A 21,864-nucleotide genomic window follows, 5' to 3' on the forward strand; every position below is an offset into this window, starting at 1 on the left:
CTATTAAAGCCAACGGACAGACAGCTTTCTCAAAAAGGATGACAAACAGATCCACACAAGATATCCACACACTGAAACCTGCATTTATGCCCATCTAATGTCCTCAACAGCAATAAAACAGAATAAATAAATACAAAAATATGTACAGAAAATACTAAAAGAATTTATATAAACATGCATGCACAGCACAAAGTGTAGGATGCGCAGTACAAATAGGACTGGAATAGGAATACGGTTCACTCTGCAGAGTCAGCCCTTTTAAGTGTGACTCGCATCTGGAGTTACAAGGCTATAGAGAAGGGTTGAGATATTCAGCTTTCCCATATACCATGTCTTAACAGGTGGATCTGTGTGTCCGTCATCTGCCGCTTATCTGTAATTGGTGGATTTGTGCGTCCGTCTATGGTTTTGTTTGAAGCTGACCAGTGGATACTGCAACTAGTCTTCTGCCTCTTACCATTTTATTTAGACATTCCACTACTTTTGTGAAGCCAATACTGGTAAACCCGTTTCATGCACCAAAACATGTCTGGTGTCGGATAAAGGCATGTTTTCACAATATGACTTAATTTTTTCAGGTTAATGGTCAGATTCTCTCTTCACCCAGTGCTCTACATGGGGTCTCATTATAGTGAGAGCTGAGAAAGTTCTGAACAATTTCATATAAAACATGTGGGTGTTAAATGCATAAATCCAGAAAATGCCCTTAAACACCAGAGGGGATAACAGCATAAAATGTGTTTTCATTGCTATTTCATGACATAAGCCTCAGCAGCCTGTACTGCGCAACTGAGAGTATGACTGTGTGTGAGCAGCGAGGGAGGAAGGAAGAGTGTGTGATGTCATCAGATCAGGCCGAGTGCCTTTTCCCCGTGTTGCAGAGCGAAATATTCTCTCTCTCTCACACACACACACACACACACACACACACACACACACACACACACACACACAAAAACACTTGGTAAAAACAGAGAAACATGTTTTGCAGTCATTGGTGATCACGGAGTGAGACAGATACAGGGCTACAGCTCATGCGAGTCAACTGCTGGACAGAGTCAACAGAATTGCTGGCAAATGTCTGTGGTAAGAGCCACTACACCGTTGATGACAACTCAAGGAACCAGCCATAACTGTTATGTTATGTAAGAATGACTGAGCACAGAAGGAAGAAGGAACCAGACAGCTCTATGATCATGTAGTCAGACTGCTGCTTGATGCACAACCAGATAATCCACTAAGGTACCAAAACATACAGACTCTGAAATCACACTGTTGTTGTAACAGAACCTCCAAAATGGAGCTGTATAGGAGAATGTGATGTTAAACACACCCATTTTTTAATACATTTTAGTATTTGAGTCACTCAAATCTTTAATTGCAAAGTAACGGCAATGTTCATGACTCCACATGGTAGGATAGCACAAAGGAAGCCACCAATCCCCAAAAAAAAACAGCACTTCTGCCCGTCTAAAGTTTGCTCAGGACAGTGTGGATAAGTCAGAAGCCGACTGGAAGACAGATGAAAAGTATATGTACACATGCCAAATTAAACACTTCCTCCCAATTGTGAAGCATAGGGGTGGCAGTATCGTGATAAGAGTTGTTTGCTGCTTTGGGGCCGGGACAGCATGCCATTATTAACGGATCTGTGATTTTGAGATGGTATCAGAAAATTCTTCAGCAGAATGTCAGGGTATTGGTCCATAAACTGAAGCTTAACTTTAAGTGGGTTATGAAGACAAATAACCCCAAACACACATACAGCAATTGTACAATGGTACATTCGACATTTTGGAATGGCCACGTCAAAGGTCTTGACCTCATCTTAAAATGGAAATGTTGTAGAAAGACCTAAAAAAGAAAGTTCATGCCAATAAATATTACAGAGTTGAAGCAGCAATGAACCAAAATACCACCAAACTACTGGTGTAAAAAAAAAAAAACATAAAACAAACAAACCCAAAAAAACCCACATATAATCGGTGATTCAGGACTTATGTGAACCATGAATTAATTGCCAAAGTTTAACCACAAAAGTGCAGAAAACAGTGTCACTGCCACCTTCTACAGTAATTCCCTCAATCTGGGTGCAGAGCTGCAGTGAAAACATACAGACTGAGCAGCTGTGTGCCACGTGAACAAAGCGTGTGGATAAAACCCGTGCAGTTTGTAAACACTGAGCCACGAGAGCCATGAGCAAACACTTCGAGCATGGCCACACATCTGCAACGACATCACTCTGGTGTGAAGGTGTAAAAAGGAGAAATCTTTAAGTAAGGCAACCTTAGGACGACAGGCTCCACTATTAACGCTCAATCCTAAGGCTTTCAGAACAGCTCAGCCACAATGTACAATCATGGACGCTAATGCTATGTCTTATGTTGTGACAATCAATTTTTTCTATTTAAACAGCTCATCTGAAGCATGAAAAATTACATGTCACCATAGAAACCAGACATAAAATTACTGTGCTTTAAACACACAGCAGATAATTACTTTCCTTTATAGCATCATAAAAGACAAAAACAGGGTTTCCCCCTCCTTTAAATTTAAACATTGTTTTTGTGAAACTATAAAATAATACCAGACAATGGCACAGAACATTTCACCATCTCTGTAAAGCTGCTTACTTAAAGTCAAGTACTTGATATTACTAATAAGAAATTGCAGCTCTGGCACATGCCCGCGTATGAAGGTACCAAGGAACACAGTAACCTGATCCAGCGACTGCAGTTGAGGCCTTGTTGAAGCAAGCAAGAGCTCGGAGCCAAGAATAGACCTTAACACACACACACACACACACACACACACACACACACACACACACACACACACACACACACACACACACACACACACAGAGAGAGAGAGAGAGCTGTGCCTTAAATGAATGTGGAACTTTTTCACTGCAGTTACTGCCAATGTGCGACATTTCACCCAGCAATCCTATTACTGCACAATTATCATTGCTGGAATTCACACTGATAAATCTTAGATCCTGTTTATAATATGCATTGTGATCAGATTAACTGTCAAATACAAAAGTCAGTATGGATTCATAGATACACAACACTTTAAAGAATTCATAAATAATTATTATATTTATCATTAATATAATAATTTCTCTGCTTATTCATTAGACCGTTCCAGGATAATAACAAATACAACAAATACAACACCACCACAAACAAACAAACAGATACTGAAAGCAGGTCCGGTGTTCTGGACTAGTGTATATTTTTTAGACAGTGTAGCATAGACCAACAACAGAGATTTGTAACTGTAGTATAGCTGTAGCAATTATCTGGGAAATATACCAGGTTAAAACACCTGCAGAACCTGAAGTACACTTGATGGTTAGGTCAGATTGGCGTCAGATTACATTCAGAGTTCACTTGGGACTGGGCCATGACCACCTCCTCTCAAGGGGCTTGGTGCAGTTGTTTTGGTCTGCATCTGGAGCGATAACTGTATTTACATTTGCCCAAATGAATTGCACCATGGCTGGAAACGAACCACAGTCTGATTTAACTAGAAAGTGCCTCTGTGAAAACACCCTTAGATTATAATGTAGCACTATTTATCTTCACTACCATCGTACAGCATGATACGGGAAAGAGGGAGAGTAAGAGGGAAAACCATGCACTAAGTAACTGGCAAGAGCAGTCATGCAGTGACTGACCGGTTCAAATACTCTGTGTTACAGAGTAACTCACCCTCACTAATACATTTCATAAAGAGCCAGAATATCAAGCTTGTTCCTGCAATTCAAAACACCAGTAGACGGCAACAATGCCTTAACAGCGTATACAGGTGATGGTGCAAATGAACTGAAATCAGTTGCAGAAATTATTCTTATTTCTGTCTATGTAAGGCATGCATCCTACTCAGCTTCACCAAACTTGATGTGCATCAATGGTATACTAACAACTTTTCTAATATTCATTTCATTATTTAATTTATTACTCAATAACACAGTGCTTTCCCATTGCATTGTTGCTCTATTAGCTTAAGTGGCCATCTAGAAGGTGGCATTGTCTGCAGTGCTCTAGTCCAAGTAATATAGACGCCTGCCACATATTTGTTAATGCACTAAGCCGGCATTTATTCATTTACTTTAACCTTTTGCATACATTAACAATAAATCACATCTAAAGGCATTTCCTAATAAAAAGTACTGCCGTTTTTAAATGTTTTTGTCTTTAATTGGCAGACAATGCCTAAAAACACGCTTAATCAATTACGATGACAACAATGATGACAATGACAACAACAGGGTCTTGCCTTCACTGGCTCTGGCTCAGCACCCATGAACGAGCACCCCTGAATGAACACACACACAGACACACACACACACACACACACACACACACACACACACACACACACACACACACACACACACACAAAATCCACTCCCTGCCCCCAAAGTGTCTGAATAAATCATACCACTCTAGAAAAGGACAGAAACAAAGCAACAACAGATCTCTACTGCACAGCACACATGGTCAGTCATTCTGATCAACAGCAGAATCCCTGCAGACTCAACAACACATGCTGCACACACTAGTGCAACTGCAACATGCGTTTCATCTTTCTGGAATATTGTATTTTGGGTGAGCAATGCTGAACACTGAAGACGAATAAACAAACAGGCTGGTCTGTCCGCCGGGATGAAGTCAAAACATTTCCTGAATGTGAAATATGTTTTCTTGTCTGGAAAGCTGATAAGATTTTAAAGAGAACTTTAAAAGGAACGAGATCTGAATAAGAACGGTGTGTTTTGCCTCAGACTGTTTAAAAAAAATAAAAATAGAAAAAGAAAAAAGAAGGGGGAGTTCAGAAACCCACCAGTTTCTTCTCAACCTACAGTTGCGTTTCATCAGAAAGACATTTTCCTTTCACACCATGAGCCAACGCTGGCATGGAAAGGGTTTTCGGACAAACGAGAGAGTTGAACTTCCTGGTCGGCGTGCAGCTGAGAGTGCTTTAAGGAGCCTACGGTCTGCAGCTCAGAATGTAGGTTAATGACCACAGATACCCAGGCTAGGACAGAACAATGCACCATTTACTGCAGATTACACAGAAGAGAAAGGAGGAGGGGGAGGGATGAAGTGATAGGGAGAGAGAGAGAGAGAGAGAGAGAGAGAGAGAGAGAGAGAGAGAGAGAGAAAGAAATTAGAGAACAAATGAATGGGTGAGAGGGAGAGAGAGAAAGAGAGAGAGAGAGAGAGAGAGAGAGAGAGAGAGAGAGAGAGAGAGAGAGAGAGGGTTGTAAGGGATTAGGGCAAAGGCCAGTAGATGAGTGTGGGTCTTACTATAGAGGCACGGTCATAATCAGCCTACTAGTCCTCCTCGGCCTGATTAGGAACTGAACTGTGCAGACACCGATTAACAGGCCTGTTCACTGTCCTCGGTCTTCCCCAGAGTTTTAGGTTAAAAACGTAATACAGTAATCTCTACTTCACCCTCAGTCTCCTCAGTGTGTCTAATTTACTGACAGTGTTTGTGGAAATCAAACCAGAGTGCATCCTCTTTGCTTTGCATAATGTTTGTAGCCGGGCTGCACAGATTTATACGATCATTATTTTGCACATGAACATGGATTGATTGAGACAAAACACACACAATCAAAGCTTTACAGAGTCGAGGCATTTTAAAACGTATCAAAATCAAAGGCAAAATCAAGGATCAAGGAAGTCTTTAGGATAGAAACTGAAATCAATCATGAAAACACCCAGTACTAGAGACGGCATATAACCACGTTTTCACTGCTTCTATCCGATACTAAAATTTTTAAACTTATTCGGAAATGGTCAGAGACATTGGTCAAGCATAAATAAATAAAAGTAATAATTTCTGTGGATTTTGGCTGGTCTCTCCCTTTTTGCCCTCTCCCTCGTGTGTGTGTGTGTGTGTGTGTCTGTGTGTGTATGTGTATTTGTAGATCAGAGCAGCACTACACATACAGTTTCTCTACGGTTTCATTAACCTATTGTATTTTCTAATAACAGCTGTTACAGGAATGGGAGAACCATCTATTGTTCCACGGTGTTGTAGAACTCCCACCGTTCCTCTAAACTGTTCAGTCTCCCGGAGCAGAACCATTTTGATTTGGTTGTTTACAGGAAGTAACACAGAAATAATGTACACGTTGGTGTGCTTTTTCATGGGACAGTAGTCAGCTCTCATCTGGTCAGCCTGGGGTACATTGACATGTAAACAGAACCTGGTCAAAGTAGATCCAGATACAAAACGCATATTAATGGCAGGTGTAAACATATGATTAACCTGATTGATTGGCCTGCTTCTTTTTATGAAAACTATTACTATTAGGTTGTGGTGGAACGAATAAACTGACAGTTCGTATCGGATCACGCAACAAAAAGAGGGAGATAAACCTGAGACGCTAATTTTAGCTTTCAGTCTAAAAGTATTTTGTGTTACATCAATATTTGTATTGGTGACTAATTTTTATGTTGTCGAGCTCAGTTCCACCCTCCCTTTCATTACATTAAGTACACATCGTTCTGAGGTTGACTTACTTGAAGATTTCCCCTTTTTATACTCAGCCCATGTCCAAATGAGACTACTACTCCTCACACTAATAGAACTCTGCTCTCCACTCATCGCACTGCAGATCTGTGGCCGTACTTAAGGTACAGCTTTTTTGGCTTAGTGTTTATAGACTGTGCCGGTTTTATCCACACTCTTCGCTCACGTGACGCACAGATGCTCAGTCTGTATGTTTTCACTGCAACTCTGCATCCAAATTGAGGGAATAATTATATATTCTATATAATATTACTGAAATTACATAAAAATAATGGCGTCAGTAAAACGTTATTTTTACAGTAATCCTGTAAACGAGGCATCAGGTCTGTATAGCAAGCTGCAGGACTCTTCGGTACAGTAAAGCTCCTCACACAGCCTCGCTTTACAATCTGAAAATGACACATTAATAACATAGCTGTAATTAAGGTCAGCTACTGCAAACAAGTCTATAAGAATATAGGAGCAGTATCGACTCAAAGTTAGCAGAAAACTAGATGTTTGACTTGGTTTTGTCAGCTCTTTGTGTGCTTGTGGTGGTCTTCTCTTCCCTCTCTGGTTCTCCAGCTTCCCTGCATTACAGGCAAACTGAAAACAAGACACTCTGATTGCTTTCTATGAATGGACAGAAGAATAAAATGCTAGTATTGTTAAAACGGGGCAAATTAGGACTTGGGTGACCGGCACTGTTGTGCAGATGTAAGTAGGAAAAGAGGTAATTAGTAAATGTGATAAAAGCTAACTTGCGCAATCTGATGCTTTAATGTCTATGGTTGCAGTGAAACAAATCACAAGCACCTGAGATGCATCAACATCTTCCCTGCAGTCGTAACGGACCCTGTTCACATCTACGGGGTTGTACTTCCGTTGGTTTCTGTTAGCAGGTCATTTGGTTTTGACCCAAAACAAATGGTGCAGTCCATCTTTGATGTGTTTTGCTGTGCCACAGTGCCTCAACTCTTAACATAAACAGCTATACCTGGGTTTTTACAGATTTCTGACCAAGCACATGCTAAGATCTAAATAGACCCAGGGTATCTGAAGGGTAGAGGGTCCCAATATTTGAGCAAATCCTGGTGTTCTGTCAATACGTGCTACTTAGCGGCTCTGTGCACAGGAAGACCTTATTCACACGCTTTCACTGGTGCATTCTTCAATTTTATCTTACTGCTATGACTTGTTAGAGTGTTAAAGTGTCACCTCTATTACCTCATCTTCATCATCTGAAACAGTGATTTAGGCCATCTAAATATCCTACCTATACGTCTGCTGGGAACATTCTGATGTGGTGCTTTCAAAATACTCTACATGCTGTTTTATTTAGGCAACCTTATTTACAAATATGGTAACACATATTTAGAAGGTAGCACAATTCAGCGTTTATGTCTGCAGCAGTCACTTTAGAACGAGCTGGTTGATTCATGCTGAGTGGCGGTGCTGTACTCCGCTGTTCTCCTGGAATAACTTTTAAAAGCCCAAGATCAGAGAATCTGTTCAGTCAGGAGCATCCACACAGTTTGTTACAGATGTTAACAGCCAGGATACAGCAGAACATCAATGGGGAAGTAATCGCATCTTTTTTGTTTTGTTTTGATACTGGTGTATATCTACTGGTATGTATCCACATAGAAAGTGAAATTAATTCATTTAATTAGTTAATTAAGGTCCTTGAGACAATACCATGTAAAGCACCTTACTGGCATGTTTTAAAATGCAGGCTAACTGGATGCGATTTTACCCGTTACAATTCCTCAACCCTACTATTATCATGAAGCCTTATCATGTGGTTACTCATGGTACCACGTGGCAGCGCTGTGCACAGCTCTGCGCTGTCTGTCAGACTGGATAACAGGGTTGAATTGGGTTCATGCTTCTTTTTTCCTCTGATCCATTTTGAAGTTAACAGCCCGATATGGACACTGGGTAACCAATCTGTACCATCTCTACTAATTATAAGGCAAATACCTACAGACATACGGTGTTCAGCACTCTGGATATACTCAGAAGTACACTCAACTGTGATGCAGTGAATCAACATAACTGCGTGGACCACAGGCGACGGATGTGACAAAGCATCCACTAATAATTAGAATCAGAGCCAAGTTTGTGTGTAAAGGCTTTAATAAGTCCTTAGTGAAACTAGTTAGTCCTTTTACTAAATCCGGTTGCACCACAAACCCACATGTTGCGTCTTAACTAGTAACAACTTTCACAGTCTACGGCCGAGGTTAGCACTGCCACTTTTACATGGCAACAAATATAACAAGTATAACCTGTCAATCAACACGCTGCCATGAAAACATGGATGGCAACCAACACAGATTTCCTACATTCCACAGAATTTTATTTATTATTAAACACACTTCATATTAACACACTCGCAAACTCAAGAAAGTGGTTATCGGTTATTACCAGAATTTGATTTTGTCTGAATTGATACCAAGCATAGATATAGATATTCACATCATAGCAATCTAAAAGATGTAGCCTGTGTCCACACGCGAAAGTAATTCCTGCCATCCCACTCAATCGGTCGACATCAGTTTTATCACAACTTAGACCTGCTTAGGGGTAGATATACATATTTAGTAGCTACTATCTAAGTACATACTGGTTTATGTGTGTGGTGCAACTCATCTTGATTTAGTAATGTGTAAACCTAAACTTAGTAAACACGTTACAACTAGCCTGCCTTTAAATATATGCACAGCTGGTGCAACTGGGCCGAGTTCTCACCTTTACAACAATAGAGGGAAAGCTGATCACAGGCAGCACGGCAGGGTCTTAGTTTACAGTTCTGTACAGAGTTTACTGTAAATACCAGGGTATTAAAAATGAGGTGTGTTACAACAAATGTGTTAAAATCACAGCGATGACCATGACAATGAATTTAACCTAGTGAACTGATAGTTTAACACAACCTCAATGTAAATTAAGCTATAGGCAATTTTTTTCCTCATGCGTCATGTTGCCCAAATATAGGTGCAGTCTACAATGGCTAAGTACTGGTCCGACAAGGTCCAACTGCTTCAAAAAGGTTGTATATATGATCATTTGTCTGATGTTGGCCAATGTGCTGCCTGCCTCTCTTGAACTCTGGACACCCACTAGCGACCAATCGCAGGTGGCCTGAGTGATGTGGAGCGATTATAATCATCAGTACTAGTACTACTATACTAGTACTACAAGTGTATACAGTATACTTGACTAAAGAAATGCTTTTAATTACATATTTGAAGGAATCAGTCCTTAGTGTTTCTCTAATTCAAGGACATACATGCAGAAATTATTTTTCAAAAAAAAAAAAAACAAACCCTGAGTTTTCAGGTCTGAATGTATGAAGGTCACAGTATACCAGTGCCATGAATAAATAAAAAGTAAAAAAAGGAGCAGTTAAAGAAGGTAGAAAAAAAAATGTGTCTCTCTGGTGGCAGTCAATCTGAAGATTAAGCCTATTTTATTAAGCCTTTTATTACTCATGCTATATGATCTAACGCTTTAGCATAAACTCTTTAAACTTCTACTACCCACATTCGCTCATCAATATAAAAAGAGACACAAAATAAATATTGGAATCAGCATCATGGGCCGATATATTATCCTGGGTGTAGAATCCTGATAATGGTGCATCGCCAGGAGCCTAATTACAGGCTGTAATAGTGATGAGCTGTCAGCACTGATTGTATAAGTTTCATGAGTTCATAGTACAGCATGAATGCATGAACGATAAATAGATTAATATATAAATATGCAGAACTGCATTGCTGATGTACATTGGCCTCTTCAGGTGGGTCTCCTGAAAGACAGCTCTGTTGGAAGTGTATATCACCACTTTATATAATTTAGCATTTCGGAGCAAAACAAATCGAGGTAACATGGATTCGGACATTCATAACATATGCCAAATGTGGGTACGTTGCCATGAATGCATTGTTATGGATGTTGCTGCAACTAGACTAGCTCAGGTTAGCTAGACGTTACTCACTCTAGCTGATGTTAGCTAGGTGCTCATGTTAGATGGGTTCAGAAACAGTGAGAAATTTTAATCTGAAACATGTTGGCAAATCTCCCACTGAAGAGGAAACCTCTACTGTAAAAAAACAACAAACCTGAATTGGTTAGCTCATCTGAAGGGAAAGCTTCCATAACTGTTCCTCAACAAACAAGAAAAGCCTTCCCCTTTTTTCAGCATCTACAGTGGCATTTGTCAAGCGGTGGGATATATTATGCAGCAAGTGAACAGTCAGTCTTGACTAGACTCATCAAAACATCTACAAAACATCTGGCAGGTCGTGTGGTTTGTTCCTGGTATGCGGTGGTCAGCAGCTACCATAAAGTGCTCCAAGAAAGGGTCATGGACAACTAAGGCTTATTGATGCAATCCATAGAGGCTCACCCTCACAACTTACAGAACTTACACAACTTACAGAATCTGCTGCTAACGTCTTGGTGCCAGATACCACAGGACACTTTCAGAGGTCTTGTGGAGTCCATGCCTCGAATGTTCAGATCTTTTGTGGTGGCACAAAGGGAACTCACTCATTATTAGGCAGGTGGGGTTAGTGTTATGGCTGATCTGTGTATTCCATTGTATAAATATCCTGAATTATACCTGCAACTATCAAAGTTACAGTAAAACTTCAAAAAAGTAAAAAAAATTCAAGTCGTAGGGATAAAGCTCCTGCTTTTTATTAAAATTAGAAAATTTTAGAATGTAGTTATAGCAGAATTACTTCCATCAACTTGTTTACCCCAATTTTCTTCTCAATATATATAGTGAAATTCACATTTTACAATGTTCAGCTACTGAAAGCACAAGCTTAAAAACAAGCTCAGGTCACAAATAGTTCATGAGTGGAGCTGCCTCTCAGAGCGTAGCACATGGCTGTCAACCCGTTCAGCACACAGCAGCCGTTACAACCAGAGATCCTTGTTCAAAAAACACAACAACAACAAAAAAAGAAACTTCTGGACAACAGCCAGCCAAGTACATTGTGCAATCAGCAGGCTCCACCCTCCACCCTCCACACACACACACACACACACACACACACACACACACACACACACACACACACACACACACACACACACACACGTGTGTGTATGCATGTTCGTGCACAGTGGGTTGGTTCACATACTTTACTGTTTAACTGCTCTCACATAAACACACACAGACTTTAAGCTATTATGAAGACTTTCATTTTCACATCCTCTTTGAAACCAGTTTGCCAGAGCGGACAGTCTACAGGAGGCTCTACACTGCTGCAATATCACTGCAGTCGTCTACAGTGCTGCTGTCACCACCACCACCACCATCATCATGTTTCTGCAGAGCTCACAGTGAAAGTCATTTCACATCAAAACAAAGTTTTCCACCATTATAACAGCATGCAGAAATCTGACTATTTCAAATCACACCAGGCATCTATATAAAAAGCACCAGCTGTCTGAAATACTGCACAGGCAGCTTTTATATATGCACATCACCACACACACACACACACACACACACACACACACACACACACACACACACACACACCATTGCATTTTCAACAGAAGCAAGTCATTTTGAAGTGTTTCTATTGGTCCAGGCATCATGAATTTATACCACAATGTAAAGAACAACTGTCAGACTCACAACTACATCATATTTTCTGTCAGAACATCACAACTGAGAATAGTCCTCACCGTTTCAGTTCCAAGAACAGAAAGACGTGCCAAGGCTCCTGAAGTGTGACTCATCTGCAACAATGTAAGGAAAAAACAGATGGAAGTTGACGATCTCTGGATATCCTAAAAAGATACACCTTGCTTCACCAGGATTGAGCCAAATACAGAAATAAATAAATAGCTTACTGATCTCACTAATTACAGAAAAGGCTGTGGTTGTTACAACAGTTATAACATTCTGAAAACTCCCAACATTCATAAACACTTAAAGGTGGACTTCTTGTAATGGGCTTGTAATGACGGCCTGCCTGACTCCAGTGAATCAGAACAGTGACAATAATAAACTCTGCAGTGGTGAAGTGTCCCATTACTGGAGCACAGCACTCCTCACCTAAACCCATTCCAAATGATAGCTACGCTAGAGGTCAGCTACTCTAGCTGATGTTGGCCAAATGGTAGTGGGGCAGTGGTGGCTCAGCGGTTAGAGCGCCGGGATATCGATAACAGGGTTGTGGGTTCGATTCCCGGGCTCAGCAAGCTGCCACTGTTGGGCCCTTGAGCAAGGCCCTTTACCCTCTCTGCTCCCCGGGCGCTGGAGTTGGCTGCCCACCGCTTTGGGTGTGTGTGTACTCACTGCCCCTAACATTTTCAGTTTCCCCTAACACATGTGTGTTCACTACCAGATGGGTTAAATGCGGAGGACACATTTCGCTGTACACTGTACAGTGACACCTTTACCTTAACTACTCTAGCTGATGTTGCGTAGACGTAGATCACTCTCCATGTTGGCTAGATGTTAGCAACTCTAGTTGATATTAGCTAGATGTTCACTCCTTTAGCTAGATGCTATATGGGTAGAGAAACAGTGTTGTTTCTCCAACAAACTAACATCCTGCAAAGGACTTTCTTTAGCAGGACTGATCCAAATAAATTAATAAAGAAATATGAATAAATAACCCACTGATGTCACTAATTACAGAGAATATGTGGTTATGTTACAACAGTTATAACATCCTGAAAAATTTGTAAACATTTAAAGGCGGTCTCTTGTAACGGGCTAAAGACGGACTGCCCGACTCCAGTGAATCAGAACAGGGACAACAATAAACTCTGCAGCGCTGAATTGTCCCATTACTGGAGCACAACCACACTCCTCACCTAAACCCATTCCAAAAGTCCTTAAAACACTGCATTCATGTGAAAACCCCTGCGAGACTTTTTATTACTAGCATAACATTTTCAGTTTCACTACAGAGACTGCCTTCCTACTAGACTACTTTCTGGGATGAAAACCATTGCATGGCAGAGTATTTTCATCATACACTGTAAAGCGCAGGCTGTAACGTAAGGTCATGTATATTTTCAACACAACACAGAGACGTCAATTCCTTAGATCTGCAAACATCTCTGGGATTCTTTTATGAATAACAAGAAAATTCTAAGAAATAATTGTAAGTATTTAATTAAAACATGCTTGATTCACACACACACACACACACACACACACACACACACACACACACACACACACAGCGCAATAGCCTTGGGAAATGTGGGGAAATGGCACGTAAACTATTTAGTTGGCAGTAAGTGTTTATTCCTTCAGTCATACTGTGTTCAAAACCATATCTCGCCTATGCCAAACAAATGAAGATCAGGAATGGCTTTGATTGGGTTGAAAAATGCTCTCGGGTGTTCTGCGCTTGTTAGCCATATTAGCCTAGCATTTTATTACAAACCAAAGAAGCAAACGTTAGGAATCAAACATGTCCTAGCTAAAAAACTGCATCTGAGGTAAGCGACCAATCTTGTTTCATAATTAGATTTTCTCACCAAACGGTTTCTTTAAATGCTGTATTTGAACTGAAAGGACTACAGTTAAGGATCTCATCATAGTGAAATACAGGAGGCGAGCAGCTGGGTTCAGGGTCAAAGTATGAGAGTGTGTTAATTAGTGGTGTGTATTGTTAATAACTTAAATCAATAATGTATTCCATTAAATGTACCAATTTGCCCCCCACCCCTGCAAACAGTGGAGGTCAAGATGAGGTCTGGAAGACCAAGAAAACGTTTCTGAAGAACTGCCCACAGGATTTCTAGAAAGGCAAATCAAAAAAGATCTTCAAAATTTTGCCGCCTCGAGTGACCTGCACCAACATTACCTTCACAGAATAGTCATTAGAAAAAAAACCTTCCGTGTGTCACCATTCAAATTGTGGAAACAAACATCACAATATTTGTAAAAAAGCTGAAGATGACGAGTGTGGCTTCTACATAAGGATAATGCTCCTAAACACACCTCAAAACCAACAATGGACAACCTCAAGAGGCATGAGCTGAAGGTTTTGTCAGGGCCCTCACAGTCCTTAGACCTAAGTACCAGCGAGAATATGTGGATGCACATTAAAAGAGCAGTTCATGAAAGAATGGTTGAAAATCCCCCAAACAAGAACAAAGACTTTTAGCTGCAGCAAAAAGCATTTACAGGCTGCAATACTTGCCAAAGGGGGTCCTTACCATGCAGGACACCCAAACTTTTGCTTCATTTATTATCATTTAAAATCTGTGAAAGATGGAAATAAGAAAAATAATATTAATTTCTTTAATGTTTAATGTGTGCCATCTTTAACATCTTTTACTCGCTTACCTATTTACGATAACATTTTGATCAGGGGTGCCTAAACTTGTGCTTGTACACATTGCGATAAAGATGCTGAAATGATGTATTGTGCAGCCCTAGTATATATCTGCATACACATGCAGTCACTTGCTATAAAAGCAGTATATATAAAAGTTTCACAGGCATTACTAATATACTAAGTCATTTTTAATATAACTGTATGTCAATGTGAATTGATTCATGATCAAAACATACACATATCCTGAAAACACTGGAAAGGCCGTCTGTGGCTGTTTCAAGTTTGTGATATAATTGGAAAATATTGTGGCACTGAATTTTTCAATACCGCCCAGCATTATCTGACAGTCACAAACATATTATTACAACGTCTGTAACACTGACAAAGTGAATTCTTCTCCTGCCGTTCGAGATCATTAGCCTTGTTGTGACTGTCAAAACATAACAAAAGTATTCATAAAAAATATCACACAAAGGCTTCTTCCAAAGCTTCTCTCAAACAGGGAGAGATGCATGTGCCTGTACGCTGTATTTTCATGAAAGAGTTTACTACACGGCTATGACTGATCAGTGCATATTTTTTCTTCTTTTTCTTTTTGCTTTGAGTAAGGTAGGTCCATTTCTTCTCCTTCACTGGATAAAAAGCTGCTGCATTACTGGAAGGTTTAAATCAACTCAAAACACTTTTTTTCCAGATTTGACTTTTTAACATGTTTAACTTGGCATTAAAACGGAAACCATCATGTCAAATTAAAGTTCTAAAACAGGGTAATTAATAATTGCATTGAAGTGAAGTGGTAAATGTGTCAATTATGTGAAGGATTTTACAGTTCACATAACATTATTAGATGTTAATATTAACAAATTATTAATAAATCATAACTACTTGCTTATTACATTTACACTAAACTGTTGTAGCTCTAGCCAAATAATGATATTAAACAATAAAAACATACAATAACCAATGTTGCAGCCAATGAAAACCATAATCAAAAACACCTTTAGAGAACAAAAAGCATGCGTCTTCAGTTTAATCAATTCAGCTTTAACAACAGGTTATGACTACACTCCGTACTGTACGCTTCATCACATAGTCGTTTATGTATTTCACCTGATTACTCACTCATATTTAGGCTACGTTCGGAGTTCAGAGCTCCAGAAGAACGAGGACTAGGAAGAAAAAAAAAACCCAAGTAAGGTTCAGCTTGTACCTTTAAAAGTCACATATTTTCCAGAGTAGTAAAGACCACAGTTGTACAAAGCTCACCACATCAGCTGGCTACAGTGCATGTATGGGCCTACACATCATTCTGTCATCTCATAATCAGGCTTAAAGCCTGACCTTTCAGGGGTGACGAGAGATACTCAACATATTTTTGTGGGGTTTCCCCCCCAAGACACGGTGTATTTTTAAAAAAGGACATTCAAATGTCTTGCCTGCAACGTCATACATGAGACGAAGAGCAGAGTGAGAGTGGCCTGTTTTTCTTTCTTTTTTTATAGCGTCTTTTCTCTTTTAGAGCAGTGATTCATCAAACCGTGTATCGCATCAAGGCTAGCCGCTACCGTGGCTGTAAGGGTCGACGCTGATGGCCTAACTTTACCCTCACTGAGACCAGAATTCCTTTCTAATGTAAAGCTGTAAAGACAGAAATACTAAGGGGATGCGAATTGACAGCTCTCTCACACACACACACACACACACACACACACACACACACACACACACACACACACACACACACACACACTTCTAGAAGGATAAGTAAAGTTAAAGAAGGTGCTTCTCACTACAATTATTGCTAGAAAAGATCTGGGATCAGTTCTGCTCTTTCAAATCTTAACAGATATGTTAATATGTGGATTAAGGACCTTGATCTTAGATCAGCACATGCCGTGTTGCACTCCGTACACCTAAGGGTTTCGATTTAATCACTAAATGGTTTCAGAGGTTATTATCGTCTGCTTTTGAGCAAATATAAAAGAGCTTTCAATATTATAAACAAAAGTGAAATATCAGTACTACAGCTTGAACCTACATTCCAACAACCAATAAAACTGGGCAAGACCAGAGTTTTTTCTAATTTATATGTAAGAATTCAATGAAACATTGAATTGGGTGGGCAATGATGATGGTATCTTATCTTATAATAATAAAGTTTCTTATTGTGTTAAACAATATACCCTAGTAAGCACACTGAGGATGTCATCAGTACTATCAGAACACTGCTTAAATACAAATCAATACAAACAGTGTAATTAGTCTGGTTTAAGTGAATTAAGTGCTGCATACTTTCAATAAAAATCCCAATACTAAGCAGGACTGCACGATATTAGAAATAAACCGACAACACAGACAACTGACATTGCAATATTTTGTTGCTCTGTTGTTGTAGCACGACAGGTTTGATTTAATTTGTGTAATGTGATATTGCATGTTATGAGATGTGACCACAGCGCATTCACAGATTGCAAGGTAGACGCCGAAACGATATATTGTGCGGCCCTGGTACTCAGCATGGAAGAGTATCTGAATGGTAGTTTTTAAGAATCTGCCGCTACTGATGCATGCCTGTGCTCCTGTGTCTTGTGATAAATATTGTGCATCATGAAAATTTCTCTATTTTATACTTGAATGGAGTTGGTTACATTCAGCTTTCCTGACTATGAATTTAGTGAATTAGTATTTTTTAAATTTTTTTCATAGACATAGAAAAATGTTTTGCATTTTGTTAGTTATTTTAGCCATTTTAGAGAACTCTGATCTTCTTCCATACTATAAAATAAAACCAACTAAAACCGACATTTTCTGTTACAGCCTTTCCAAGTTTCAATTCAAAATGTGCCAAATTCTGCTTTCCTGACTATAGTTCACTATGACCAATGAATAAATCAGTAATATCTTATTTATTATTTCTCAAAAAAAATAATAAAAGATTAGTTCACATGTTTATCACATCCTGTTATCTCAGCCATGAAAGTTGCATTAATAACTCTGACCTACTAACATACTACAAAATAAACCAAGGCAAAACAGAAATGTTCTGTTTCAGCATGTCTAAGAATCATATTGGACCCATTTCAAATCCAAAACATGCCAAATTCTTTCTACACCTTCCCATTACTGAAGCTCTTCTCATGTTGAGGAAATAAAAGAAAGCGAGGCGAGAGGAAAAAAAGAAAAAAAAGAAAAAGAAAAAAAAGGCATCCAGAGCGAATATGAAGCGGAGCAAGAGGTCTCTCACGGGAATGGTTCTGAGCACAAAGGGCAATGTCTAATGGGTAAGAGGGTGAGTCAGTGTGCTCTTACGCATGCCTGTTTCTGTCTCTCTCTCTCGCGCGCGCGCTCTCTCTCTCTCTCTCTACCATGCTAACAGCCCCTGCTCACATGACAAGCACCATGGAAATGCTTATCTTCGCCGCCCAACGACGCAGACCTACGGTGGATGAATTCATATGAATACTGCCAAGTGTGCGTTCGCTGCGTGCAGAAAAAAGAAGCAGATTTGATGCATGCATGCAGACGGCGCAGCAGAATGACGAACTCTGTGCAGTAATTTGACAGAGTTATAAATCCTGTCAAGTCATACAGGTGACTGCAAAGAGAGATATATTAGTCATTCAGTTATTCAAGTCAACAGGACAGAAGAAACTCTGCAAAATAACAGCCAGAACACAAAACACTGTTTTAGCGTTTCAGCAGTGTTTAGTGTTGAAATTAAAGTGTAACATGACATTACTGATTTGGTATTGGCTCGATTTAGCAGCTTGTTCCATTTATTTCCGAAGGCATGTGTGTTCAAATTAGAATATGCTTAATACTGTACTAGTCTATGAAGCTAATAATAAATAAATCACAAGAATGTCACAGTGTGAAGCTACTCATTATATGTCTAATATTTGTACTGCCCAGCAATACTAGCTTCAATGAAGGAGGTTGTGCATTAGCCTGAACTGGTACTGTAGCAATGACTACACAATATAAATACTGTCGAGAGGCCGAGGCACTTCACAGAAGTGCTTTTAGCTTTAGATCAGAGTAAACACAGTGATCTTGCAGGCTTTGCGTTCTGGGGTGCACATATGTATTTTTTCCACTACTGTGGGACAATGTCATGATACACTTTTCTAAATACTGTTATAGTACTGTTTAAATTCATTAGGTACAGCAAATAGCATAAGAGCACATTATATACAAGAATAGTGCAGCCACAGATTTTAAGGTTTTACATTCATTAGTTTCAATGTGGAACTACTTGTGTTTTTCATCTGTTCCGGAGAAAAATAATTGTGACAATATCATATCATGAAATATATTTTGTATCATCCTCCCCTTTTGGCACTATACTGTAGGTCTTGTTTATAGTGGGTTTCTTCTTTATTTATTTTTCCAATGAGCTCCTTCAGGATCTATATTCCTTGCCGAAAGCTGTACTGGCTGCAAACCCTGTCATTTATCTAATGTAAACAAACCATTTGGACAACGATCAATTTAACTGCAATCCAGCACATAAAAAACACCAAAAAACAGCAAAACAGGTGGTGGTCTGTTAGTGTTTAGCCGAAATCCCTTTCCCTGTCTTGAAAACAGCCCGCCGTAACTGCACGAGTTCTCAGGCGAGGCCTTGTGCATGTGGCTAAATGCCTGAAAAGAGGGTCAATGGAAAAACAACAGGAACCACAAGCTCTTGTTGGCCAGTGGCCCAGTGGAAAAGTGGGATCTTTGGATAATCCCTAATATGTCATTTTGCAAGTGTATGAGCAAGAGACTAGAGTGGGCGTAGACAGCTGATTTAGGTCCTGTATTAAAGAAGTGAACGTCAAATATTCTGCACAGAATACAGAAAGGGTCCAAGCAGAAACACGGAGATAGTCATGACAATGTTATCAACGATGCACATCATTCAGAAACTAAACAGCTTCAATACAGTACTGTGAAAATGAGAAAACTCCTTATCTGGGCAGTAAGTGCGCACTTACTAGTACATTATAGAGTAAATGTCAACACATTCATACATAAAGAACGTGGATTTACATCAACTGTGTTCATTATATCATCTCCAAAGCTGGTGTCTGGAGTCTGGTATTATTTCTAATGGTCATTTAACAGCTGGTTTGGTAAATCAGTGCTCAGTGATGGTCAACCAGGTGAGCTGGTGATGAACTGGACACCTGGAGAAACCTGGAACCAAGCTTTGTTCTTCAGACTGGCTCACAGGATCTCATTTTCTTCAACTTTCTCCAGCATGAGAAATTTGTTAATTTCACCTTTTTAAATAACTGTACAGCAACTTAATTTACATATTTACTTTTACAATTTTTACATATTTCTGTTTACTCTGGTTAAAACGCTACTGCTTGTATTTATTCATATATAAATAACATTTACAAAAAAAAAATCCTATTATATATCCTAAGCTATTAATAAAACCAATTTCATCTCATCCTAAATGAGCACACGCAGCTATGATATTACAGCATGTGAGTGTAACGTGCGGCTGCTAGTCTTGGCCTGATGGGTGTCGGTTCAGTTCAGTTGCAGCCCTAGTAAACAACGTAGTAGCGAGTTATGTCATCAAAAAACACCGTAAGAAACCCCAGAAAATGTGGCCATCACGGCAAAGGCACCGAGGCACGGTGCTCGCCTTCACTGAAGCAGCTGAAGACGCCTGGATATCGTCCTTTAGACAAAAGGCTTGTGCGCGAAGGACGGACCATCATCGGTCACCCAGTAAAGCTTTGTGGCAACACACCCCCCAAAACGCTGAGCTGGGCGGCCAGGGTGTCTGCGCGGCTCGTGCAAAGCTAGCTACACCCGCGTGGCGCAGATGGAGCTATTAAAATATAAATAAAGATCCATAGTAGTTTAGAGAAAGAGGGGTTTATAAAGGATTTCGACGGAGTATGTATGCATGCATGCATGCATCCATGCGCGTGCAGACAACTGTCAAAGAAATGCAGTGTACATTTAGGAGCGATTCCAGCTCCTAAATAAAAAGGGGAGAAAAAAAAATGATAATACTAGCTAGCTGGATGCAGCTGATGTGCGTGCAGGTTGCACTAAAGCGTAAGATGTTCAAACAACACAGGAAAAAACACAAATACAAAAACGCAGGGGCTCTCGGTGTTGCAGACTGCGCCACCCCTACGCGCACAGAAACAGACAATAGCCCACAGTGGCTCTGGAGATAAAGTCGCCCCTTCAGCGCTTCCCTTGCTTGGTAACGCTTCATGCTATCTAGCTAACGTTAGTCCTGCTAGCGCTGCTCGCGCTGCTCGCGCTGCTCGCGCCGCTCGCGCCGCTCGCTCGCATTCCCTCCAAGTCCTGAAAGACCAGACCTGGTTGTCACTGCCTTCCCGTCGTCGACACGAGCAGCTAGCTTAGCGTAACTCGCAGCTCCGGAGCCTAATCTAATCCCCGCCCGGGTGCTCTGAATGTGGAAAGTACACCCAACAAACTGCTCAGCGCTACGGCCCCGCTAGTCACGATATTTTCTGCACTGGGGCTGAATTAACGCGTTGGCTCCAGCGCTGAAGTTAGCCACCTAGCTACGGCTAGCTCAATGCCTCCTTTCTCTCGTGAGCCAAAAGAAGCCCCAAAAGCAGGGAATTGAAGGCTACTCTTCTACTCACCTCAGAGACGCTGTTTTCGGCGGTTGGCTTCCGAGTTTGGAAACTCGCCCCGTTCCTCGGAAGCGTGTCGTTTATTTGGAGAAACGTTCAAATACGAGCGTTTAACCCTGCAACGGTGTGACGTTTGTGTCCAGCTTACGGCTGGGTTTGAAAACATCCCCAGTCCGTCCCTCCGCCGTCTCTAAGAAAAGCCCAGCGAAAACACGAGAGCGCCGCTCTGATTGGCCCAGGCTGCGACACGTGACCGCTCCAGCGCTTAAAAGGTGCGCGTCTGCTGCCCGTGGTGGGCTCGTGCCTGTTTTTGTTCTTGCGGCGGTCTGGCCGCGCTGGCGTTTACTAGCGCATATGTCTGCAGTGGGCTC

General features: G+C 40.5%; 1 protein-coding gene across 3 annotated transcripts in view; it reads right to left on the bottom strand.

Annotated features, from left to right (window-relative positions):
* ankrd12 (ankyrin repeat domain 12) overlaps positions 1 to 21,668 on the bottom strand; it is a 41,371-nt gene extending 19,703 nt beyond the window's left edge. For 2 of the 3 annotated variants that reach the window (XM_072668475.1, XM_072668473.1), the window contains exon 1: positions 21,503 to 21,668. The gene's annotated coding sequence lies outside the window, so the exon portion shown is untranslated. Of the gene's footprint in view, positions 1 to 12,249; positions 12,304 to 21,502 lie in introns of all 3 variants that reach the window. The other variant, XM_072668474.1, reaches the window with a different exon arrangement.
* Between the last annotated feature and the right edge of the window lie 196 nt (positions 21,669 to 21,864).

Source organism: Salminus brasiliensis, chromosome 23 (genome assembly GCF_030463535.1).
Source record: "Salminus brasiliensis chromosome 23, fSalBra1.hap2, whole genome shotgun sequence".
NCBI classification, from domain to species: domain Eukaryota; kingdom Metazoa; phylum Chordata; class Actinopteri; order Characiformes; family Bryconidae; genus Salminus; species Salminus brasiliensis.